This window comes from Triticum urartu, unplaced genomic scaffold, assembly GCF_056163025.1.
Source record: "Triticum urartu cultivar PI428250 unplaced genomic scaffold, HENAU_Tu73 scaffold2, whole genome shotgun sequence".
Classification (NCBI taxonomy): Eukaryota; Viridiplantae; Streptophyta; class Magnoliopsida; order Poales; family Poaceae; genus Triticum; species Triticum urartu.
This window is the reverse complement of record NW_028260368.1, coordinates 13,172,868-13,194,701: the sequence shown is the minus strand read 5'-3', so window position 1 is coordinate 13,194,701 and position 21,834 is coordinate 13,172,868. Positions and strand designations below refer to the sequence as shown.

The following is a 21,834-nucleotide window of genomic DNA, read 5'->3' as shown; positions in this document are numbered from 1 at the left end:
CTATCAGCCAAAGAGGAATTCTTCCAGTAGTATCGGCCATTTCCCCTACTTTCCTCCACATTTTATCAATTGGTCATGCTAGAGACAAAAACAGTCATGGGTAGTTATAAGGATGGTATCCTCCAAATGGGATAAGAGAATTCCTTATTAGTCTCTTTCTTTCTCTCAATTGAAGAAGTAATTGGAAAATAAAACAGCAAGTACAAAAATGAGTAATAAACCCCAGTATAGACTGGTACGATTCAATTCAACATTTTGTTCATTCGGGTTTGATTGTGTCATAGTTCTATAGTTGGAATTTGTTTTATCGTTGGATGAACTGCATTGCTGATATTGATCCTCCAAGAAAAAAACAGTAGGTACAGCTAGTCCGTGAATAGCCAGCCATCGCACTGTACAAATAGGATAGGTTCGATCTATGGTCATTGAGGGCCTCCTAAAAGGATCTACTAAATTCATCGAGTTGTTCTAAAGAATCAAAACGGTCGGTTATTAACGGAATTCCTTGTCGGCTTTCCGTGAAATACTCGTTTGGCCTAGGACTTCCAAACACGTCATAGAGCTAAACCCGTACTGACAAATAACCAACCCCGCAATGAATAGGGAAGGTATAGTAATGCTATGAATAACCCAGTATCGAATACTGGTAATAATATCAGCAAAAGAACGTTCTCCCGTGCTTCCAGACATGCTGAACTCCCAAAATTTTTGTACATTCAAAAAAGGAATTGATTCCGTAAAAGATGGGATCGACCAGTAAATAGAAAATTACTGATATTTCATCCTTGTGAGATTGTCAATTTTGTACCAAAGGTGTATTTTGAGTATACCGAATTAGTATAGCTATCCTTCCTATGGCACAGCAATCTGGTTTGCCTGGTTCCGAAACATAATTACTTTTTTATTTTTTTTTTGTCTATAGGTAAGCTATATGTTATTCAAGGCATCAATAGAAAACCCCATTTTTGTAGGTTCTACTTACTTTTCATTGGCTTCGGAATAATAGAGTAATTCGGAATAGCAGCCAAAATCTTGGGAAAATCTAAGTTAATGATCAATAGGTTTGGATAAATAATTTAGGAAGGATATTCTCATACTGACACAATACAAGGACAAGTATATGTGAAATCTATCCTTTCATAATTCGTAATTCATCCTTGTATTGTTTGTTGGATTAGGTCTAACTTTCTTGACCAAACTGCGAGCGCGGAACTTTACGAGATGAAATAGGGAAAGACAGAAGATAGAATAGAACTTAAAAGGATAATTGAAGTGACTCGTCTTCGAATCTACTTTGGTTGGAGTTCGAAAAAAGGAATAAAAATAAGTAAATTCAAGGAAGAGCTTTCTTTTTTTTTTTTTTTTAACAGCCCCTTGGCAGGTCGTGGAATGCTTTTGTTCTCCTCTTATTCCATATGGAATACAATCAGTTAAAATAAGAAGGAATAGGGGAATATTCGATCGTTTCACTTCCAAAAAGAGGGTCCTATTGAACAAGAAATTATCCAAAATAGAAGAAGTTTTTTTTTTCAAATTCAATTGTTTATTTATCTCTTATTCAAAAATTTCCCTGAAAATTGAATTTCTTTTTTTCATTCAATGGGGTTAGATGATCTAGTTCTTAATATTATTACTTTACTCAATTGACAAATTCACACAACAAATCTCTTGATTCGGAATTAGGGACTCATGTATCATCTGATGAATCCACTTTCTTTTACACTTCTGTACTTACTCTATCTTGTTTTTTAGTATTATCTAAAATAACTGATGAATTATGAATTTTCCCATAACTTAGGTAAATGCTTTACCAACATATGTAGTGTAGTAAAAAAAAAATAATGGAATTTAACTCTTTCATGCTTACTTTAACTAGTTTATTTGGGTTTCTACTGGCTGGCTTAACTATAACCCCAGCTCTATTTATTGGCTTGAACAAGATACGCCTTATTTGAATTGACTGAATAATTATAATTCAGAAAAGAAAAATCTTTCTTTGGGATTCCTGGCATTCTACGACTCTTTTCCAGACTAATTAGGAATTCTTTTCTTGGTCATTGAGATTCGTGGATAATTTAGAGTACTATTTAGGGATAGATCGTACCTCTTTTTTTATCCCCTCGAACAAATCGAAATGATTGAAGTTTTTCTATTTGGAATCGTCTTAGGCCTAATTCCTATTACTTTAGCGGGATTATTCGTGACTGCGTATTTGCAATACAGGCGTGGGGATCAGTTGGATCTTTGATTGAGTCATTTTTTTTTTTTGATTGACCTCCTCCAGACCAGAGAGGAGGTCAAATTGAAATTGGAGTTACAATTCAATTTTGTTAAGTTATTTTACTCTGCTTCGACATAAAATAGATGGAATCACGCTCTGTAGGATTTGAACCTACGACATCGGGTTTTGGAGACCCGCGTTCTACCGAACTGAACTAAGAGCGCTTTCATTCATTCAAAAAGAAAATCTTTTTCTATTCCTAATGTATCTCACGTACGTATAGTCTCCACAAATTCAAGTTATACCCACTTTACTTTAATTGATCTCGTCGCTACTGCCTATAAAGAAGAAAGAAGTAATAGGTAGGGATGACAGGATTTGAACCTGTGACATTTTGTACCCAAAACAAACGCGCTACCAAGCTGCGCTACATCCCTTTTCCAAATTAAATAGTTGTACAATGCCATTGTACACAATTCCTGTCTTCTTTTCCACATCATAATTTTCTTCTTCTTTCTTTCTCTATCTATATATAGAACCCTCGTGTCATTTCTTCTTTTTGGTCTCATATAATTAAGGAATTATATACATATAAAATCCAATATAATTCGCCTATAAAGAAGGATTACTTTTTCCTTGGTAATATATAGGAAGAAGGGGTCATCTTTTTCTTTTTTAGGGATAGGAAAATTTCGTCGATATGGTTCATTTTATATATAGCATAACAATCTTGGGCAAGAGTTTATGATCATATATGTATTTCCAACAAGGAAGGAGGATTTTCAATGCGGGATATAAAAACATATCTCTCTGTAGCACCCGTGCTAAGTACTCTAGGGTTTGGTGCTTTAGCAGGTTTATTGATAGAAATTAATCGTTTATTCCCAGATGCTTTGTCATTCCCTTTTTTTTTAATTCTAGTTATTGCTATGGGAGGGATAGATTTCTTCGTGATATGACAAAATTTGATCCTTTTCAATCTTTTTTTAGTATATCGGAAGGAAAAAGAAAGAAAAGATGGATTGGGTTGAACCTCAGAGTCATTAAAATTTGGTAAACCCCATTTTTGAAAATAGAAATTCAATTTAAAGGGGTACCCAAGCTAAATACGGCCTCAGAAATCAGAGCATAGAAAAGGCGGGGCTGGCTAATTAAATGAAAGGATTTCGAACCAAAATCTTTGCTAATTCGACAAGGATCTGTATTCTTTAATTATTTCTCTATTTTTTATTACTTAATTAAAGAATAAAAAAAAATTATTCTAATGAATTTTATTCTTCTTCTTCGGATTCAAAATAGAAGATAAAAGAATAAGTAGAAGAATTAAGTTAAGTCAATCCAAAAGAAAAGGAGGTTCATGGCCAAGGGAAAAGATGTTAGAATCAGAGTTATTTTGGAATGCATCAGTTGTGTTCGAAAAGGTGCCAATGAGGAATCGACGGGGATTTCTAGATATAGTACTCAAAAGAATCGCCACAATACACCCGGACAATTAGAATTCAAAAAATTTTGTCGTTATTGTCGCAAGCATACGACTCATCACGAAATAAAGAAATAGGAACATCGTGTGTTTGATCTTTCTCAACAACAGAAAGAGTAAGAACTTCATATTTAATATATAAGAAAACATAGTATAGAATACAAAATACAATCAACTCATCTGATTCCGGTAGATATTATTTCATATGTATAGAGGGTATTCATATACTATAATATGAATCAAATAAGATATGGATCAAAGAAAAACTACTTCTTCTGGATCCTAAATTAATAAAATAAAGAAGTGAATTTTCACATTTTCAAATTTTAAATAAGGAATAAATCATGTAGTACATCTAAACAACCTTTTCTTAAATCTAAGCAACCCTTTAGTAAATCCAAGCAAACTTTTAATAAATCCAAGCAACCCTTTCGTAAATCCAAGCAAACTTTTCGTAAATTCAAGCAACCTTTTCGTAAATCTAAACAACCTTTTCGTAGGCGTCCCCGGATTGGCCCGGGAGATCGAATTGATTATAGAAACATGAGTTTAATTAATAGATTTATTAGTGAACAAGGAAAAATATTATCGAGACGAATAAATAGATTAACCTTGAAACAACAACGATTAATTACTCTTGCTATAAAACAGGCTCGTATTTTTATCTTCTTACCGTTTCGTAACTATGAGAACGAAAAGCAATTTCAAGCCCAGTCAATTTCAATAATTACAGGTTCTAGACCTCAGCAGAAAAAATAGACATATTCCTCAATTAACGCAAAAGTACAATTCCAATCGAAACTTAAGAAACAACAACCAAAATTTAAGAAACAACAACCGGAACTTAAGTTCCGATTGTTGATGTTTTATTCGAATTCGAAAGGGCCAGACCTATATATATTATAAAGAAAGTAATCCAGCTCGTTTGATTCCTACCACTTAATCTTAATTTATTGTATCTTCCCGGAGTTCCGCTCTCCGGGAATTCATCTTTTATTATTCCAGTATATTACTTTATTTATACCTTTAATTGATGATCTTTATTTTTATTGGAATCGTGTAAAGATTATTTGGATTTGATACAGCTACTTGTGCAAGCATTTTACGATTAAGAATCAATTTCTTCTTGTACAGGTTGTGTATTAATTTACTATAACTATCGAATACTTTATATACCCGCGTTGCTGCGTTTATCCGAGTGATCCACAAACGACGAAAATCCCTCTTTTGCCTACCTCTATCTCGATGAGAGGAAACAAAAGCTCTTTTTTACCTGTTGGGTAATCATTCGATTAAGTCTTAAATGAGCCCCTCTAAAGTTTGAGGCAAATGAACGCATTTTTGTTTCGTCGTCTCCGGGCTATATATCCTCGCGGAAACTCTGGTCATTGAATCAAATTAACCTTAATGAATAACTAATGATTTCTCTTCTTTTAGCCACCCTTTTTCTCATTAATAACAAAACTAATTATTCGATATATAAAATATTAATTCCAATGGCTTTTGCTATAGTAACCTTCCAACCACGATTTTTTATTCCACTCCGTTCAGTTATTTCTATACGAAATAACAAATTCATTCTAATAATACTAAAAAAATAGTGGGTTCCATCGTTTCTATGGTTCCCTTTTAAACGGTGAGGCCCTCTCTATACACCGGAGCCCTTTCTTTCATCAAAAGGTATTGCGAACTTGTATAGTCCCACATTCTTTGGCTCTACCTATCCATTATAGAGTAAATAGCTCTTTTCACAATAAGAGTTATCCATACAGTGACGGTATTTAATTATGAAAGTTGGCTAAGTAGCTGACCCTGTTAGTCCGTTCTTTTAAGATAAAGGAGCATAAGCCTTTTTCTTTTTATTACTATTTCCTCCGCTTAATGGATAACCATTAGCTACCAATGGGAGAATTGCTTCTTATTTCCAATTTAGATAATTGGATTTGCACCAAAGGAAACCATAATTTCCATATACCATAGAAATCTAGGATAGAGAAGCTATATCCTATTCATTGGTACTAATCATGGATACTTCAATTGTTTTTTTATATTTGTTTGAAGTCATGATCTGAACGAGTCGCACATACACCCTAGCACATGTTCCTCGACGCTGAGGGGCATCCTTTAAGCGCGGCCGTTTTTCGAGCATTTCGTATTGGCTGTCTTGCGTTTCTAATAAGTTGTTTAACCGTCGGCATGTTGTATGTATATAGAAAAAAATGGATTGGTTTAGATCCATCTTAACCTGATGATTGCTCATCATGAAGTCTTTCTATTTTCTATTAAATCGAGGAAAACACGAATTTAGCTGTGAAATAACTTTACAAGAAATCCGGACACTACCAATCCTTAAACATTTCTGGAAACCACACTGGATCAGTATCGCAGTGCTTGTCAATCATTTTCATCCCCTACAATATCGACAAGTCCATAAGCTTTGGCTTCGTCTGCTGACATAAAAACATCCCTTTCCATGTCTTCGGATACAACCCAAAAAGGCTTGCCTGTTCTTACTGCATAAACCCTTGTGATCATTTCGCGAACTTTGTGTAACTCTTCTACTTCTAGTAAAAATTCTGGTGTCCTTGCCCGATAATAAGCACTAGCAGGTTGGTGAAGCATAATCCTCGCGTGAGGGAATGCTATACGCTTGGTGGGTTCTCCTCCAAGCAGAATGAAGGACGCCATGGAGGCGGCTATTCCGAGGCATATTGTACTATATATCTGGTGTCACCGTTTGCATCGTATCAAAAATAGCCATTCCTGAGATTAGCCACCCCGCCTGGGGAGTTTATGAAACAAAAAAATATCACTAATTCCATCTTCTATACTCAGATATACCATGAGACCTGTAATATGATTCGTGATCTCGCAACGAATCTCTTGACCTAAAAAAAGTGTCCTTTCTCGATACATAACATTGTATAAGTCAACCCAAGTCGCTTCTTCATCTCCAGGAATCCGGTAAGGTACTTTTGGAACACCAATGGGCATATTAGATTAATATTATTAAATTTAAGTAAGAAAACCACACTTTAATATGGAAACGTAAGAATGGAACAGAAAGAAAGAATCCGCAGTTTATTGGTCTTAATTTTTATTCTTATTCTATATGAATATTATAGATTCTATTAATACGTAGATTGAAAGGTTATACAATATAAGGAATGTAAGACAGATTGAATAAAGAAAAGGGAATGGGTGATTTGAATGCTAAACAAAGAGGGGTAGCGATCTATTCTTCGTTTTTTCCAAATTGGCCAAGTTACCCATTGCATATTGGCACTTATCGAGTATAGAATAGATCTGCTTCTCTTTCTTCTTATGAACAGAATTGGCTTCTTATTTTAATGGAATGAAATAAATATTCGCGCTTTCTGACACAGGAATCCCCTAGAAGGGTTAGGTACATAGGATATGGATAGTCTTTTTCAATGCGATAAAATAAAGCGACATCGTGTCTATTTTTCTTTGCTAAAGGGGTATTTCCATGGGTTTGCCTTGGTATCGTGTTCATACTGTCGTATTGAATGATCCGGGTCGATTGCTTGCGGTGCATATAATGCACACAGCTCTAGTTTCTGGTTGGGCTGGCTCAATGGCTTTATACGAATTAGCAGTTTTTGATCCCTCTGATCCTGTTCTGGATCCAATGTGGAGACAAGGGTATGTTCGTAATTCCCTTCATGACTCGTTTAGGAATAACGGATTCGTGGGGTGGTTAGGAGTATTTCAGGAGGAACTGTAACAAATCCGGGTATTTGGAGTTATAGAAGGTGTGGCAGGTACGCATATTGTGTTTTCTGGCTTGTGTTTCTTGGCAGCGATCTGGCATTGGGTATATTGGGACCTAGAAATATTCTCTGATGAGCGGACGGGAAAACCCTCTTTGGATTTGCCCAAGATCTTTGGAATTCATTTATTTCTTGCAGGGGTGGCTTGCTTTGGCTTTGGGGCATTTCATGTAACGGGTTTGTATGGTCCTGGGATATGGGTATCCGATCCTTATGGACTAACTGGAAAAGTACAAGCTGTAAATCCAGCGTGGGGTGCAGAAGGTTTTGATCCTTTTGTTCCGGGGGGAATAGCTTCTCATCATATTGCTGCGGTACATTGGGTATATTAGCGGGCTTATTCCATCTTAGTGTCCGTCCGCCTCAACGTCTATATAAAGGATTACGTATGGGGCAATATTGAAACTGTACTTTCCAGTAGTATCGCTGCTGTTTTTTTTGCAGCTTTCGTAGTTGCTGGAACTATGTGGTATGGTCAGCAACGACCCCCAATCGAATTATTTGGGCCTACTCGTTATCAGTGGGATCAGGGATACTTTCAGCAAGAAATATATCGAAGAGTTAGCAATGGTTTAGGCCGAAAATCTTAGTTTATCAGAAGCTTGGTCTAAAATTCCCGAAAAAATTAGCCTTTTATGATTATAGTATGGTAATAATCCGGCAAAAGGGGGATTAGTTCAGAGCAGGCTCAATGGACAATGGGGATGGAATAGCTGTTGGATGGTTAGGACATCCCGTCTTTAGAGATAAAAGAAGGACGTGAGCTTTTTGTACGCCGTATGCCTACTTTTTTTTGAAACTTTCCGGTTGTTTTTGGTAGAGTTGAGGAGGGAATTGTTAGAGCACAGACGTATCCTTTTAGAAAGAGCAGAATCCAAATATAGTGTTGAACAAGTAGGAGTGTAACGGTGGAGTTCTATGGTGGCGAACTTAATGGAGTAAGTTATTCTGATCCTGCTACTGTAAAAAAATATGCGAGGCGTTCTCAATTAGGGGAAATTTTTGAATTAGACCGGGCTACTTTGAAATCTGATGGTGTGGTTTTCGCAGCAGTCCAAGGGGTTGGTTCACTTTTGGTCATGCTACCTTTGCTTTGCTCTTCTTTTTCGGACACATTTGGCATGGCGCCTAGAACATTGTTCCGAGATGTTTTGCTGCGTATTGATCCAGATTTGGATGCTCAAGTGGAATTTGGAACATTTCCAAAAAGTGGGAGATCCAACTACAAGGAAACAGGCCAGAGTTTGATACACATTGTTATAGTACTCTTTCACCTCTCTTTTTTGATTTGACATGGGAAACCTCTCCCATCCTTTCTTTGACTCTTTTTCTTTCTTTTATATGGGAAATTATCCCAAATGACAAATGAATAGGTGTGGAAGTTATAATTGTAAATAAACCAGGATCGAATCTATGGAAGCATTGGTTTATACGTTCCTTTTAGTTTCGACTTTAGGGATAATTTTTTTCGCTATCTCTTCCGACGAACCACCTAAGGTTCCACCAACTCCACTAAAGAATAAAATAATTTCATTAAGTAAGAAGTCCCCCTATCTGGAGACTTCTTACTGAAATTAGTCTCCGTGTTCTTCGAATGGATCTCTTAATTGTTGAGAGGGTTTGCCCAAACGCGGTATATAAGGCATACCCAGTAAAGCTTACAAGTAAACCAGATATGGAGATGGCGACTAAAGTTGCTGTTTCCATTTTTATAGAATTTCAAGATTACAATGGATCTACGAAAAGATCGTGTATTTACAACTACAACGGAATAGTATACAAAGTCAACACCAATGATTAGAATAGAATTTATGGCTACACAAACCGTTGAAGATAGTTCTAAACCTAGGCCAAAACGAACTGGTGCAGGTAGTTTACTGAAACCCGTGAATTCGGAATATGGGAAAGTCGCCCCGGGTTGGGGGACTACTCCCTTTTATGGGGATCGCAATGGCTTTATTCGCTATATTCCTATCGTATCATTTTAGAAATTTATAATTCTTCCGTTTTACTGGACGGAATTTTAACCAATTAGGTTTCTACTAACTAAAACTAGAAGTCAGAGTTTTTCCATCCAAAAAAGCCTTTTCTAGTTTAAGATCTACATTTCTAGATATTATGGTAGTTCGACCGCGGAATTTTTTTGTTTCGGTATCTCTGGAATATGAGTGTGTGACTTGTTAGAATTGATCCTATTGATAATACATAGAAAGGGCCTGTTATCTCTATCAAGATGATTCTAATTCGTCAGATATTAGATTTATTCTAGTATCTGGAACACGAAATAGATAGAGTGGATCAAAAAAAAATGGAACTATGATTCATACTCACTATTAAGACCCTCGCAACCAGACTGAAAAATTCAAGTAGTTCTTAAATAAAAATAAAAAAGAAATTTTCTTCCTTCCAATTTTGTTTGCCCAAAAGACAACTTTTTTTTCTCTCGATTTTGTCGAGTCATTACACTGATTCAATAAATGATTATCAAGCGGTTCTTATTCGAAGAACCCTTGCCTTTTGTTTAGCTTGAGACTAAATCATCGTGGCTCTAGTATGAATCTAAGGTTTTAATTGAACTGATTCATAGGATCTCAAACAAGATAATTTCTATATTACGCATAAAAAAACAAATCCTTTATAGGGAAGAGACAAGTCAAGAAGCCTCTAATGACCAACATAAGGGAAAGGAAGAAAGAAAGACCGCGCCAACTTGAGATTTTTTGGCAGTATCATCACAAAGAAGATATTCCGGATTTTTCTTATTTGATATCTTCAAGGCAAATCGACCCCAATTCAGTGGCTGATGAAGTTTTGAACCTTTTTTCTAATATTCGTTGAAAATTTTTTGTGTTTCTGCTTGAGCCGTACGAGATGAAATGTTTCATATACGGCTCTTAGAGGGGGACTCGGTTAGTTACCTATCTCAATAAAGTATATGATTGGTTTGAGGAACGTCCTTGAGATTCAGGCAATTGCAGATGATTATAACTAGTAAATATGTTCCTCCCCATGTCAACATATTTTATTGTTTAGGGGGAATTACACTTACTTGTTTTTCTAGTACAAAGTCGCTACCGGTTTTGCTATGACTTTTTACTACCGACCAACCGTTACAGAGGCTTTTTCCTCGGTTCAATACCTAATGACCGAGGCCAACTTTGGTTGGTTAATCCGATTCAGTTCATCGATGGTCAGCAAGTATGATGGTTTTAATGATGATCCTGCATGTATTTCGTGTGTATCTCACAGGGGGATTTAAAAAAACCTCGCGAATTAACTTGGGTCACAGGTGTGGTTTTGGCTGTTTTGACTGCAGCATTTGGTGTAACTGGTTATTCTTTTGCCTTGGGATCAAATTGGGCTATTGGGCAGTCAAAATTGTGACAGGTGTACCTGACGCCACTTCCGGTAATAGGATCGCCTTTAGTGGAGTTATTACGCGGAAGTGCTAGTGTGGGCCAATCCACTTTGACTCGTTTTTATAGTTTACATACCTTTGTACAGCCTCTGCTTACTGCCGTATTTATGTTAATGCACTTTCCAATGATACGTAAGCAAGGTATTTCGGGTCCTTTATAGGGAAGGCATATCATAGAGAATTATAATTATCATATATCATATCGGGTAGGTTTTGGTATTTCATTGCTACAAGCATGGGTTATTGTAAAATAACACATGTCATGTTGGATACTTCTCTTCAACTCCAAAGTATTTTATATACAATACAAATAGTTGAAGTTAATTTTACGAAAGAAAAAAAGGCGGATTATGGAGTGTGTGACTTGAATTATTGATTTGGCCATGCAGATAAAGAATTGGATCTGCCACATTAGAATTCACAACCAAAGGTGTCTCCGCATCCAATCAACATGTAAGTCCCCTACCTAGGAAGGATAGGCTGGTTCACTTGAGGAGAATATCTTCTATGATCATACCGCAACCATGTCATCCATGAACAGGCTCCGTAAGATCCCATAGAGTAGAAATGGAATAAGTCATGTGACATGATCCAGTTCTCTATTTATTACACTTACCTTTTTATTATAGTATGGAAATGCATTCATTTTTCTTTGCATCGATTGTGATCCGCAATACTATCGGAGTAAAGAAGGGATCTAAGGGAAGAATGTAGGCTAAACTTTTTGATTTTTTATTAGTAACAAGTAAATATTTTGTTTGGAGGTAAGAAACTTGCGATATTGAGGGGATAAATACCAACTAATCAAGAGACATGAGACAATCCACAAAGCAATTGATCATGATCAAATTTGTAAGCCCACTTGGATATTGAGCATTTACCCATAAGAATAGGACTTATTTTCACATGAGTAGTTGTAGGTGCAACTTCGGAAAAGAGAATCTGATAAAAGCTTTTCTTGCCTAGAGTCATTGAGTCATTATAAACCCTTAATTCTATATTAAGGATCATCCGCGGTCTTATTTCTTTCACTCTTGCTCGAGCCGGATGATGATAAATTCTCATGTCCGGTTCCTTTGGGGGATGGATCCTAAAGAGTTCACCTATCCCAAATAACAAAGAAACCAGACTTTAAATGATCCTGTATTAAGAGCTAAATTAGCTAAAGGGATGGACATAATTATTACGGGGAACCCGCATGGCCCAACGATCTTTTATATATTTTTCCAGTAGTAATTCTAGGTACTATTGCATGTAATGTAGGTTTAGCGGTTCTCGAGCCATCAATGATTGGTGAACCGGCAGATCCGTTTGCAACTCCTCTGGAAATATTACCCGAGTGGTACTTCTTTCCGTGTTTCAAATACTCCGTACGGTACCCAATAAGTTATTGGGCGTTCTTTTAATGGTTTTCTGTGCCAACAGGCTTATTGACAGTACCTTTTCTAGAGAATGTCAATAAATTCAAAATCCATTTCGCCGCCCAGTAGCTACGACCGTTTTTTAATCGGTACTGTAGTAGCTCTTTGGTTAGGTATTGGAGCAACATTACCCATTGATAAATCATTAACTTTAGGTCTTTTTAGATATTTTTTGATTCATTCAACCGTGAAGTACCATAGGTATCTAGGAAATAGTCTACTTCCCAAGTGAATCTTCCCTACGATACCTAAAATCCATTTTATTATGATCCATTGTCGCGAAAATATAGATTGTACCAAAGATGCTAAATTGTTTTCTTTTTATTCTAACTCGAAAAAGAAGAAGAAAAAAAATTGCAATGGATTTAAAACGAGAGTTTATTCTTAAGTAAATCAATTGGGGAGATGCTTCTCTAGAGTGTCCCATATATGTTTTCTATCTTCCATACGAAAACTGTCAATTCTCAGAAGATCTTCTTCAGTCTTACTCAAAAGGTCCAATAGTGTATGTATATTGGCCCTTTTTAGACAATTATACGTTCTAGAAGTCAATTCTAATTGATCAATAAAAATACAATTCAATGGAATTCCTTTTTTGTTTTTCTTTAGATTAGTTAATCTTTTTTGAAAAGTAAAAGGGGTGGAGTAAACCTGTTTTTATTTGCTTCGAAACTAGCGCCCTCTTCCTCCGCGTGTAGAAAAGGAAGAAATAAAATCAATTCAATTACGAGAAGCCTCATAAAGTGCTTCCTTAGGGGTTAAAACTTCCATTAGTCCATATTTCTAGAAAAGTATCTCGTGTTTTTCATTTCCATTCCACAAGAAAAAAATACTATAATTCACATTTCGAACAGGCATGGATACAGCATCTATAGGATAACTTCCATCTTGATAGTTCTTTCTGAGTTCTGTCTGATATCCACGATCTCTCTTGATCTGTAAATCAATACAGAAATCAATGGGCTCTGTCAAGTTAGCTATAGGTTTGTGCCGTATCAACGATTTCTACGGAAGGCGGTAAGATGATATCTTGAGCAGTTATGTATCTAGGACCTTTGACGCAAATGGATGCGTCTCTAACTCCATAGAGATTACTTCTCAATACAATTTCTTTCAAATTTAGTAAAATTTCTTGTACGGATTCTTCAATACCTGCTATTGTAGAATACTCGTGCGGCACGCTCCCAAATTTTTGCACGTGTGATACATGTTCCTTCTATTTCTCCAAGTAAAGCTCTTCGCAAAGGCAATACCGACGGTGTCCGCTTGACCTTTTCTAAGCGGGGACAGAATGAAACGACATAATAAAGGCGCTTACTATCTACTCTTGATTCAACACACTTCCACTGTAGTGTTTGAGTGGATCCTGCTACCTCCTCTCGAACCATAATAGACTAGTATTATTATTTTATCATTGAATCGTTTATTTCTCTTGAAATGAAAGTTGAAAGCGGGTTAATTCTTTTACAGACGTCTTTTTTTAGGCGGTCGACATCCATTATGCGGCATAGGTGTTACATCGCGTATACAACTTAATTCGCACACACTTTTAGCAATGGCTCGTATGCGGCATCTCTCTCCACTACCAGCGCCCTTTACCATAACTTCTGCTCGTTGCAAACCTACTGTACGAATAGCATCTACTGCTGTTCTTTGACCAGCATAGGGTGATGCTTTCTCTTGAGCTTTTGAATCCACAAGTACCGCCGAGGACCAAAAAACCACCCGACCTTGTGGGGTCTGTAAACAGTTATAATGGTATTGTTGAAACTAGCTTGAACATGAATAACCCTTTTGTTATTCTTCGTGCACTCTTCCGTAAACTAAAACGTGCATTCCTACGTAACCCAATACGCACTTTCTTACGTGAACCAATTTTTGGTAGAGCTTTTGCCATATTTTATTATCTCATAAATATGAGTTAGAAATAAAAAAAAAGAAAAAAAGATACAAAGATATCCGTTTCAGGGTAAATATAAACCCACTTTTTAGAAAGTAAAGTTCTTTTTCGAAAGATTACCCCTGTCTTTGTTTATGCTTCGGATTAGAGCAAATGACTCTAATTCGTCCACGCCTACGAATCAGTCGACATTTTGTACAAATTTTACGAACGGAAGCTCTTATTTTCATATTTCCGTATCCTTTTTTAAACTATGAATCTAATCTTTTGGAAAAAATAAGTCTCTTCGCTTGAATTTTAGAACTTAGAATTTATTACCCTAGAAAAAAAAAGAAAAACCTAATCCTTTGAATCTTTGGTATCCTTCAAATCTTCGCTATCCTTCAAATCTTCGCTATCCTTCGAGTCTTCGATACGCTTCGAATCCTTATGGGGAAGTCTATAAATTATACGTCCCTTGCTTGAATCATAACGACTTACTTCAATTTTGACCCTATCCCCCATCAGTATTCGTATAGAACTAGACCGTATCTTTCCTGAAATATAGCCTAGGATGATGGTGTCATTCTCTAGCCGAACGCGGAACATTCCATTGGGTAGGGCTTCCGTAACTAAACCTTCGAAAGTTACTTTTGCTTCTCTCGGGTTTTTTTTTTCTCTCCTATTTTTTTTTTCTGTCATATTTTTTTTCTCCTATTTTTCTATTTTTATTTTAAAAATAGGAAGGGCGAGATAGAATTCGAGCACTATAGGCGGGGCGATTATAAGACTTCTCCCCCAATTCTGTATAGTCGAGCTTCTCGATCTGTCATTATTCCTCGAGAAGTAGAAAGAATAGCAATTCCCATTCCACCCAAAACTTTAGGAATTCCTTGATAGTTGGTATAAATTCGTAAGCCGGGGTCGGCTGATACGCTTTAAAAAGGTTCTTGTTCTATATATTCCTTTTATAGTCTTTCTCTTTTGATGTCGCAAAGTTGAAACCAAGAAATATCTGTTACGTTCCTGATGTTTCCGAACACTTTCAATAAAACCCTCTCGTAGAAGTATTTTAACAATGTTTTCGGTAATATTTGTAGATACTACTCGAACTGTTCCTTTTTTATTCATGTCCGCATTTCTTATAGAGGTTAGTAAATCAGCAATAGTGTCCTTGCCCATAAGACTCTAATTCTAGGTTCCTCCTAATTTTTCTATAATCAACATGTTTTCTTTTTTTTTTTTTCATTTTGGATTTTAAAACATATACGTAAAACACAATCTACTAAATTAATTCTTTGGTCTCAATTTCGCCTACTAGTATTTATAATACTTCAGGAGCTAATGAAACTATTTTGGTAAAATTCAATTCTCTCAATTCCTCGGCAATCGCGCCAAAAACTCGAGTTCCTTTTGGATTGCCTTTTTGATCAATATAACCGCAGCATTGTCATCATAGCGGATTATTATACCGTCCTTCGCATTTGAACTCTTTACATGTACGTACAATTACAGCTCGAATTACTTCGGATCTTTCTAGAGGCATTTGGGGCAATTGCGTCTTTGATTACAGCAACAATAACATCACCAATACGAGCATATCGCTGATTACCAGCAGCTCCTATGACTCGAATACACATCAATTTTCGAGCTCCACTATTATCTGCTACATTTAAAGGGTCTGAGGTTGAATCATATTATTTTGATTTCAATTTGTTATTTCAATTGCAAAAGGATGAAAGAAATATTGTCTTTCCAGAAAGAAAAACCGAGCATTTTTTTTTATCTTCCATACCCCTTTTAGGGTTCTATATCTCTAATCGAATAAATTGACTTCGGTATGGGCATTTTACTGGCAGCTATGGAGATAGCTGCTCTAGCTACAGTTTCAGATACTCCCCCCATTTCATAAAGTATACGACCAGGTTTTACAACGGATACCCAATATTCGGGGGACCCCTTTCCCCGAGCCCATACGTGTTTCGTGGGTCCTTAGTGTAACCGGTTTGTCGGGAAATATACGTACCCATATTTTTCCACCACGACCGTGCATATCGTGTTATTGCTCTTCGTCCTGCTTCTATCTGTCTCGCCGTGATCCAAGCGGGTTCAAGTGCTTGAAGAGCATATCTACAAAACAAAATACGATTGCCTCGGCAGGATTTTCTTCATTCTTCCTCTATGTTGTTTTGCGAAATCTGGTTCTTTGGGGTTATAGTCGATGGTTCTCTTTCTTAGTTCCAATCTCTACTGCAAAACTGGACATGAGAGTTTCTTCTCATCCAGCTCCTCGCGAATGGAATCAGATAGCATGTAAATTTCTCTAATTTCATAATATTCCAAAATATTACGGTACGGATAGATACACATTAATAGATAATAGAAAAAGTTCGGGGTTTTTTTTATATTGAATTTGTTAAAACAGAAAATATAATATATAGTCAAAAAGAAGATCTAGAATATATCCAGATGTGTGTGTATATTTATCTAAATTCTATATTTATAGATAATGTAATCCCTTCTTAAAAAAATCCTTATTTTTACTCTTATTGAATCGCGGTAAAGTATTCTAATTCAATAAGAATTTCGCGGGCGAATATTTACTCTTTCCTGTCTTATTTGTTAATTTATAACTTACCAAATAAGACAATTTTTTGGTTTGTTCCGCCATCCCACCCAATGAAGTTGTTAGGATTCTTTTCAATAAAATCCTATGGAATCATAGGTTCTGTCGTTCCCACTGCTTCTCCTTGAATGGTTAGGTCTGAATCCCGCAACGGAGCTTCCAAAAAATTTCTTTCCGAGTTAATTTTCTCAGTTTTATTAACCCGGGCGGCTCTTTATTATTGCTTTAAATTTGTAGTTCTTGTTTCAAGTTACAATTTTTAATTCTCTATTATTTTATTATATGATGCTTTATCACATTGCCTTTTATGATGTAATTCATAGACCATACATAGTGGAATCCTATATCTTATTTATTTCCTCTTCCTTCTTTCTATCATCCCTCCCTTTATCCACATCCCTTTAGTTTTGCTTCACAACCCTAGAATCCCTTTTCTTTTTTAGAGAAAAAATTGCAGTTGCTACAACTATATGACACATCTACTCATTTATGTTATGATAGAGGTATTTATTCATATAGTGACTGTTTCTTAGTTAGGATCTCGACAATACGAAGCAATAGGTTGGTTATTAGTTAATTTTCTATAATTACTAAGTTTTTTTCTTAAAAAAAAGAAAAAAATAACGAGTTCACACACTAAGCATAGCAATTATATTAAATGATTTATCAATTTTCATTAAATCTTATAGAAAGAGGTATAATTTCTTCTTTTGCAGGGATTTCAGGAAAAAAGTCTCTTGTCATTTTTTATTCTATCAATGGACAGAATCCGAAGACAAGATTACTTATTCTTCGTCTACGAATATCCAAATTTTTACACCTAATACTCCATAGATAGTCCGAATTGGATAGCAGCAATAATCAATTTTAGCGCGAATTGTTTGGAGGGGAAGTCTACCCTTTTTAATAGATTCGGCGCGTGCAATTTCTTTTCCTCCGAGACGACCCGCAATTTTTACTTTTACTCCCTTATATCTGCTTTTTTAGTTAATTCAATGGCTTTTTTCATTGCCTTTCCGGAATGAAACTCTATTTTTTAATTGGAAAGCTATAGATTCTGCAAGAATGTTAGGGCTGTCTATAAGGTTCTTTAACTTTTTCGATAGAAATATTAAATCTCTGGTTTACAGAGTTTAATTTCCTTTTGTAGATCTTTCTCTAATTCTTCGATTGCTCCTTTTTTCTTTAATAAATTTGGGAATCCAATATGGATTATGACGTGGATCGTATCGATTTCTTTTTGGATTTCTATATGTGTAATTACTCGGAACTTGAACCTGAGTCCATTTTTCTATTATGTGTAATTACTTCGGAACTAGAGTCTGATTCTATTTTTCTATTCGAGCCTTTTTCCTATTCTTTTGTATATAGTTCTTGATACAATCCCTTATTTTTTTATCTTCCTGTAGACCTTCAGAATAATTTTTGGTTGTGCGAACCAAAAGGAATGGTGTTTTTGGGTTGTACCAAGTCTGAAACCGAGTGGATTTATTTTTTTGTCCCATATTTTTCTATTCTATATTTTTTTTTACTGGGAATCGAAATCTTAGATGGATCTAAAGGTTATTTAGATTTCTTTACTCATATTTAGTACAATTGTTATATGACACATGCTTTTTTTATGGGGAAACCTACGTCCTCGAGCTCGAGGGTCTGAATTTCTTCATAATAGTACTCCTACTGACTTCGGCTTTAGTAATAAATAAATTCGCTTTGTCGAAATCCCTATAATGAGTAGCATTTGCGGCTGCCGAATAAAACCAACTTTAAGATGGGATAAGATGCTCGATAGGGCATGAGTTCAGTATCATAAACAGTTTCCTCGTAGTAACGCCAGCGAATCTCGTCAAGAACTCTTTGTGCTTTGAAAACAGACATAGGGATACGTTTTTGTGCTTTGAAAACTCTCTCGAACTTAAGTAGACGATCGGTTGGAACTTTCCTTGCGAGTTCCTTAAGCCCACTTTTCTTCTTCTTTATCCTAGGGATATACTTTACTAGTTTGAAACTTGTCATAAATAAGGTTATCCCCGCCTACCTTTACTTTATTTTGAATCTTTTTTTCTTCTTAATCTTTCTATTCAGAATTCAGTTAACGACGAGATTTAGTATCCTTTCTTGCATTTTCATAACTCGTGAAATGCCGAGTAGGCACGAATTCCCCAATTTGCGACCTACCATAGGATTTGTTATGTAAATAGGTATATGTTCCTTTCCATTATGAATCGCGATTGTATGGCCAACCATTGTGGGTAGAATGCTAGATGCCCGGGACCACGTTACTATTGTTTCTTTCTCCTCCTTCATATTGACCTTTTCTATCTTTGCCAATAAATGATGAGCTACAAAAGGATTCGTTTTTTTTCGTGTCACAGCTGATTACTTCCTTTTTTCTTTTTAAAGAGTGGCATTCTATGTCCAATATCTCGATCGAAGTACGGAGGTCAGAATAAATAGAATAATGATCAATGGAAAAAAGAAAAAAATCCTTTAGCTGGATAAGGGGCGGATGTAGCCAAGTGGATCAAGGCAGTGGATTGTGAATCCACCATGCGCGGGTTCAATTCCCGTCGTTCGCCCATCGCATTATTGCAAATTCCAAAAATGCAATTTTCCATATTCCTAGTTACGTATTTACTTACCGGCGACGAAGAATAAAACTATCGCATATTTTTTCCTTTTTCCTAGTTCTTCTTCCAAGCGCAGGATAACCCCAAGGGGTTGTGGGTTTTTTTCTACCAATGGGAGCTTTCCCTTCACCGCCCCCATGGGGGTGGTCCACAGGGTTCATAACTACCCCTCTTACTACGGGGCGTTTACCTAGCCAACACTTAGATCCGGCTCTACCCAACTTTTTTGGTTCACCCCAACATTACCCACTTGTCCGACTGTTGCTAAGCAGTTTTGGGATACTAAACGGACCTCCCCAGATGGTACCCAGATGGTAATCTTAAAGTGGCCGATTTACCCTCTTTTGCAATGAGTTTCGCTACAGCACCTGCTGCTCTAGCTAATTGCCCACCCCTTCCACGTGTGATTTCTATGTTATGCATGGCCGTGCCTAAGGGCATATCGGTTGAAGTAGATTCTTCTTTTCTCTCAAAAACCCCTTCCCAAACTGTACAAGCTTCTTCCAAAGCATACGGCTTTCTAGATGTATATGACGATCTCTAGACAGATGGATCTTATATGAATCATATGATGAAGTACCACATGAGTGGATATATAGGAAAGGAATCCAAATCTGCCGAATCGCTCATGTTATGATCTTCTACATCCTAGGTCTCTGCGTTCCGTCACTCTGGCTTATGTTCTTCATGTAGCATTCAGATCGAATGACTCGTATGAAATTACGTCGATACTTCCACATATTATGGGTAACGTAGGAGACATCCCTATTTTCCCCCGGGGGTCTTAATTACCACTGCTTAGCTTTCAATTTGCCTCTGACCATCAAATTAAATGTGAATAACCCGTCCTCCTCTCTTTGAAACATGGGGCGCTTCCGGTTCTGTGCGTGCTTCAAACAATTTTGTCTTCTCCATATTACCATATCTCTAGAGCCAATAATTTTCTATGAGGATACTACTGAACTCAATCACTTGCTGCCGTTACTCAACAGTTTTCTGTTGAGGTCTATCCCGTAGAGGTAGTCAAATTGGATCAGTGATCGATTTCTAGGTTCGTCGTAAACCTAATTGGTTACTTCCAATTACGTAAATCAATAGTTCAAACCGCACTCAAAGGTAGGGCATTTCCCATTGATAAAGGAACTTTTGTACCAGAAACAATAGTATCTCCAATTATAGCCCCTCTGGGATGTAAAATATATCTCTTCTCACCATCCCCATAGTGTATGAGACAAATGTATGCATTTCGATTAGGGTCGTATTCTATGGTTACGATTCTACCAGATATGTCTTTTTGATTCCGTCGAAAATCTATTTTACGGTATAGGCGCTTATGACCTCCCCCTCTATGCCTTGCGGTAATGATTCCTCTGGAATTACGACCTTACCACAACGGTGCCGTCCATGGATCAAATTATTTCGTGGATTGGATTTCACTTGCCTGTTCTACGGTTCCCTTGCGTGTGCTCGGGATAGGTGTTTTGTATAAATGTTTCGCCGTATTATTAAGTATTCTCCTTTAGTTTTTTTTCTCTATCTAGAAGTGGAATAGAATAACCCGGTTGAAGGGTAATGATCATACGTCTGTAATGCATTGTATGGCCCAGAATAGGTCCTATTCTTCTACCTTTTCCAGGTAGTCGATGGCTATTCACAGCTACCACCTTAACACCAAAGAAGAGTTCGACCCAATGCTTTATTTCTGTCTTAGTGAATCCCGATTCGACATTAAAAGTATATTGATTCTTTCCCAATAAACGAAGACTTTTTTCTGTAAATACTGCGTATTTGATTCCATCCATAAATCGACTTTCCCTCCTATGCTCTGAGTTCCAGTATCGATAAGAATTCGAGTTCTTATTGTTCTTATGTTATGGTATGAATATACCATACCAATTCGTTATGTATGGATGATGGATGAGATTCCATGGATAGAGAGCCAGTTCCAATAGACTTATGGAATGTTCCCGTTCGTGTGCATCCAGCAGGAATTGAACCCGCAAATTTACCAATTATGAGTTGGGCGCTTTAACCATTCAGCCATGGATGCTTAACAGGGATCATCGTACATCGTAAATAACCAATTTTCATATAGAAAGACATATCATAGAAAAATGAAATCGAAAATATTCCGAGATGGCAAATATTCGGAGATGACTATGAAAACACCTCTCTGGATCCTCGAATTGAAAGAGAGATTGAGAGGGATCAAGAATCCTAATTCTCGCTATTTGGAATGGATCCAATTCTATTGAGTCTGACTCATAGTGATCATTTCTCTTTAGCAAAGAATGACCTTGGTTATCAAAGGATTGAACAACCGGGATCCATTTACTTATGATACCTAGTTGGCATTGATAACAAG

The 21,834-nt window shown here is 36.5% G+C and overlaps 2 non-coding genes across 2 annotated transcripts; both read right to left on the bottom strand.

Moving 5' to 3' along the window:
* Nucleotides 1-2,371: 2,371 nt before the first annotated feature.
* Nucleotides 2,372-2,445, bottom strand: TRNAW-CCA (transfer RNA tryptophan (anticodon CCA)). The gene has a single exon. It is a non-coding gene; the product is annotated as a tRNA-Trp (tRNA).
* A 139-nt stretch (nt 2,446-2,584) lies between these two features.
* TRNAP-UGG (transfer RNA proline (anticodon UGG)) lies at nt 2,585-2,658 on the bottom strand. The gene has a single exon. It is a non-coding gene; the product is annotated as a tRNA-Pro (tRNA).
* Nucleotides 2,659-21,834: the final 19,176 nt, after the last annotated feature.